The following is a 5,317-nucleotide window of genomic DNA, read 5'->3' as shown; positions in this document are numbered from 1 at the left end:
CTCGGGGGGCAGCGAGCCAATGGTGTTGAAACTGGATGTCTCTGCATCATAACTATGCTGAACGAGAGAGTTATTGCAGAATAGAACCACCAAGGTTGACAGGAGGAGTTTGAAGGAAGAACCATCATCGGTGGTTAGATCTTAGGCCAGTTCGTTGCGGCACAGGAGTGCGTCATTACTGGAAAAGCCGTGAGCAAACACTTGTTGAGCAGAGGTGTCAGCTTCAAACGTCAGAGGTCAGGCTTTCCTGGGAGCATTAACCCAGGGGTTTTGTTATCAGGACGAACATCATATTCGGATGATGTTAAAGGTCTAAAGGCCTTGGGGTCTCGAAGCTGCGCGTCGGACCTGTTCGATTCAAAGTTTGGGTCTGAATTCCATGGACTGCAAGTCGACATCTTGGAAAGCAATCAGCTCGATCTGTTTGGCAATCCATTGCCATCGGCTCATTAAACATCTACTGGATTGACAATCGGCGGACTCAGTATAAAAGAAATCGACAAAAATCAAGTTAAAAGGAACTTCTTCATTGATAAGCGGAGATTTCTTACATAAAAGAGCCGATTGCTCTCACGGGGAGTTGCTAGGAGGGACTTTGTTCCATCTACTGCTCCTAATTCTATCCTAGCTAAGGGCCGCTGCTGTCTTCATCCTCGCCGTCATCAGCGCTGCTTCCGGCCGGCTCATCCTCACTGCTGGGGAAACCACCGGTGGGACCTTCGGTGTCCTCATCTTCTTCGCTAGCATCGCCATAGTCGCTGTCGAAGTCGCAGATGTTGCCCGCCCAGGGGCAGAGACGCTTGGCCGGCGGTTCGTCGGAGGAGGTGGTATCCTCCTCCTCTTCCTTCATCTCTTCGGTGGAGGAGTAGCCGTCCCAGGAGAAGCCGTCGTCGTCGCTTTCCTCCTCCGACTGTCCGACAGCAAGAAAGCGAAGGTCGCTCTCCCCGTCCGTTAAAGATTGGTCGTCTTCGGACCAAACGAGGGAGTCGTGGGTCGACTCGTCCCCGTCGGCTATGGCGCGGCGGATGCCAGCCGCATGAGCCTCCTGTGGACCCCATTCAGGCGTTGGCTCGCGGGAGGTGGAAGATTGGGTGGAAAGACCTGATGAGGAAGAGGACGAAGAGGAGGTCATGGTGGTGGAGGTGGGTTTTTTTCGGTGTGCCGACGGTAAAGCCACAAGAAGTGGCTAAATAAGGGGAGAGTACGTGGTTTAATACCTAAGCAGTTCCCGAGGACATAATGCCAGAATCCATAAGTCATGCAGGGAAGACGAGGAGGCAAGGCGTCATCATGAAGGAAACTGCGATGGTTCTTCCACGACATGACCCTTCGAAGAATGCATATGGTTTTGCAATTATCATTATCAAAACCAGGGGGGCATGTGTTATCACCGGAATTTGACCGAGTCAGAGGTGGGCCGCGGTCAAGATGGACGTGAAGAATCTATACGCGAATCGGCCTTTATACGCGGAGTTTGGGCTAGTTGGCCCGTGTATCTTAAACATAGTAGGCTATGTAGAAGTTAGGATTTATCTCGTGCACGGTTTGGTGCACGTCCGCATTAGAAAGTCCCCTGGACTATAAATATGTATCTAGGGTTTATGGAATAAACAACAACCAACGTTCACCACAAACCAATCTCGGCGCATCGCCAACCCCTTCGTTTCAAGGGTTTCTCCGGTAAGCACCATGCTGCCTAGATCGCATCTCGCGATCTAGGCAGCACGAGCCTGCCCACGTTGTTCATGCGTTGCTCGTACTGAACCCTTTTTGATGGCGAGCAACGTAGTTATCATAGATGTGTTAGGGTTAGCATTGTTCTTCGTATCATATGTTGTCGTAGTGCAACCCTTGCGCATCTAGCCGTCCTTGTACCTCATCATGGGTGCAGGGGCGGCACCCTGCTTGATCGTTATCTAGTAGATCTGATCCGTTACGATTGCTCCTTGATTCATCAAGGATTAGTTTAATATCTGCAATAGTTAGGCCTTACAAAGGGTTGGAGGATCCAGCGGCATGTAGGGTGTAGTTTGCTGCCCCTAGACAGGATGTTCCGAGGATCAACCTAGTGTTGGTTTTTAGGCCTTGTCTAGGGCTGGCTTACGATCACCGTGCGTGAGCGCGAGGCCCAATCGTGAGTAGGATGATCCGATTATGCGGTGAAAACCCCAAATCGTCGTGGATCTCATATGCTTTATCTTGATCAAGCAGGACCACCATATATTCGGCCACCTTGGACGAATCATGGGTGGATCGGCTCCATGAGCCGATTCACGAGATAACCTCGAGAGCCGATCGAGGCTCGTATTTAACGTGTACGTGTGTGCCCTACAGGAAACTAAGCGAGGCATCATCCACACCTTCCTCGACCAGGTATAGGTCGGGTGGCACGCCCTTGCAATTTGCATCGGCGCGCGACCAGGAGGCTTTGCGGGCCGTCGCTCTGAGGGACTGGGGCCAGCCGCAGCCCTAGTTGTTCCCGGCTCTACGGTGTTGACCAGTCACTGCCCGCCGGTGGGTTTCTGACGTCAACAGTTTTATGACAATACCTACATGTTTTGCTCATAATTTATATCAACTTTATGCATTTTCCGGGACTAACCTATTAACAAGATGCCGAAGCGCCAGTTCCTATTTTCTGCTATTTTTGGTTTCAGAAATTCTACACGGGAAATATTCTCGGAATTGGACGAAACAAAAGCCCACGGCCCTATTTTCCACGGAGTCTTCCAGAACACCGAAGAGGAGTCAAGGAAGGGCAGCAGGGGGCCCACACCATATGGCGGCGCGGGTGGCCCCCTGGCCGCGCCGACCTATGGGGAGGGAGCCCCCTGGCTCCCCCGACGCTGCCCCTTCACCTATATATTCTCCCAGAAGTAAAAACCCTAGAGAATCGGTCTTCCTCCACGAAAAGTTACGTAGCCGCCGCCATCGCGAAGCCAAGTTCGGGGGACAGAAGTCTCTGTTCCGGCACACCGCCGGGACAGGGAAGTGCCCACGGAATCCATCTCCATCGACACCACCGCCATCTTCATCGCCGTTGCTGTCTCCCATGATGAGGAGGGAGTAGTTCTCCCCCGAGGCTGAGGGCTCTACCGGTAGCTATGTGGTTCATCTCTCTCTCCCATGGTGTGATCTTTATGTGATCATGAGCTTTGTAATCTAGTTGAATATGTAGATGTTAATCTTGTCTATTATGCACTCTAGAGGTTACTTTCATATGAACTCCAGAGTTACTCTCCACGGTGTGATGGTGACAGTGTGCGCATCGTGTGTGATTCCTTTATGAAGTTGTGGAGCTTGTTTACTCCGGCTTGAGGGTGCTCTTGTAGCCCTACACAATGAATGGTGTTTGTTATCCAACAAGAGAGTGTTTGAGAGTAACATTTATTTATTCAATTATGTAATCATTGTTGATAGTGTCCACTAGTGAAAGTATGATCCCTAGGCCTTGTTTCTAAGCATTGAAACACCGTTTCCAACAAGTTCTGCTACATGTTCGCTTGCTGCCATTTTTATTTCAGATTGCAATTACTACTTATAATCATCCATATTACTTGTATTTCACTATCTCTTCGCCGAACTAGTGCACCTATACATCCGACAAGTGTATTAGGTGTGTTGGGGACACCGAGAGACTTCTTGTATCTTAATTGCAGGGTTGCTTGAGAGGGATATCTTTGACCTCTACCTCCCCGAGTTCGATAAACCTTGGGTGATTCACCTAAGGGAAACTTGCTCGTTGTTCTACAAACCTCTCGCTCTTGGAGGCCCAACATTGTCTACAGGAATAGAAGCGTGCGTAGACATCAAGCTATTTTCCTGGCGCCGTTGCCGGGGAGGTAAGGTAAAAGGTATTCACATCCTCCGACTACTAAGCTATTTGCTAGCACTGTTGCCGGTGTGTGAGTGCTCGAAGTTATTTCCTTTAGATCCTGCAATTGCATCTTTTTGTTTCTTGTTTTTATTTTTCACTAGTTAGGCTTAATGGAAAACAACAAAAATATTAGAGATCTTTATAGTATTTATCTTGAGTTAGGACATGAGGTGTTTGAAGAGAAAATTTAAAAACCTATGGAACTTTATATGCATCCTAATGGCAATGTTATTAGTATGAATGCTTTGAACACCATTGTTGCTAATGCTATGAAAAATTCTAAGCTTGGGGAAGCTGGTTTTGAGGAGCATGATATTTTTAGTCCCCCAAGCATGGAGGAGAAAATTTACTTTGATGATACTTTACCTCCTATATATGATGATTACAATGATGACTATCATATTTTCAGTCCACCTACTATTGAGGAGAAAATTAATTATGATTACAATATGCCTCCTATATATGATCATTATGGTGATGAGAATAATAATGATAGCTATCTTATTGAATTTGCTCCCACTACAATTAATAATAATGACTATGCTTATGTGGAGAGTAATAATTTTATGCATGTAGCTCATGATAAGAATGTTTCATGTGATAGTTATATTGTTGACTTTGTTCATGATGCTACTGAAAATCTTTATGAGAGAGGACAATATGGTTGTAGGGATTTTCATGTTACTAAAACACCTCTCTTTTTTCTTAAAATCTTGAAGTTGCGCTTGTCTTGTTTTCCTATGCTTATTGCATTATGCTTACATGACTTGTTTATTTACAAGATTCCTTTTCATAGGAAGTGGGTTAGAATTAAAAGTGTTTCTTATTTTCTTTTGATGCTCTCTTTTGCTTCAACTCTTATTTCTTGCGAGAGCATCATTAAAATTACTGAGCCCATCTTAATGGCTATAAAGAAAGCACTTTTTGGAAGATAACCCATGTTTTTATTTTGCTACTGTTTTGTTGTGTCTTGGAAGTTGTTAATACTGTAGCAACCTCTCCTTATCATGTTTATTTCGTTTTTGTGCCAAGTAAAGTCTTTGATAGAAAGGTGATACTAGATTTGGATTTCTGCGCAGGAACAGATTTTTAGCTGTCACGAATTTGCGTTTTTCTCTCTATAGAAAACTCGTAAAATGCTGAAAAAATTCATGAGTAATCCTCAGATATGTACGCAACTTCCATTCAATTTGAGATTTTCCATCTGAGCAAGTTAAGTGCCTCGAAAAAATTCGTCTTTACGGACTGTTCTGTTTTGACAGATTCTGCCTTTTATTTCGCATTGCCTCTTTTACTGTGTTTGAGTGGATTTCTTTGCTCCATTAAATTTCAGTAGCCTTGGGTAATGTCCATAAGTTTTGGGAATGATTGTGTCCTTGCTGAACATGTGAATTTTTTATTATGCACTAACCCTCTAATGAGATTGCTTTGAGTTTGGTG

The sequence above is a fragment of the Lolium rigidum genome, chromosome 7, assembly GCF_022539505.1.
Source record: "Lolium rigidum isolate FL_2022 chromosome 7, APGP_CSIRO_Lrig_0.1, whole genome shotgun sequence".
Taxonomy (NCBI): domain Eukaryota; kingdom Viridiplantae; phylum Streptophyta; class Magnoliopsida; order Poales; family Poaceae; genus Lolium; species Lolium rigidum.
The sequence above is the reverse complement of the archived record's forward strand: the minus strand, read 5'-3'. Positions refer to the sequence as shown.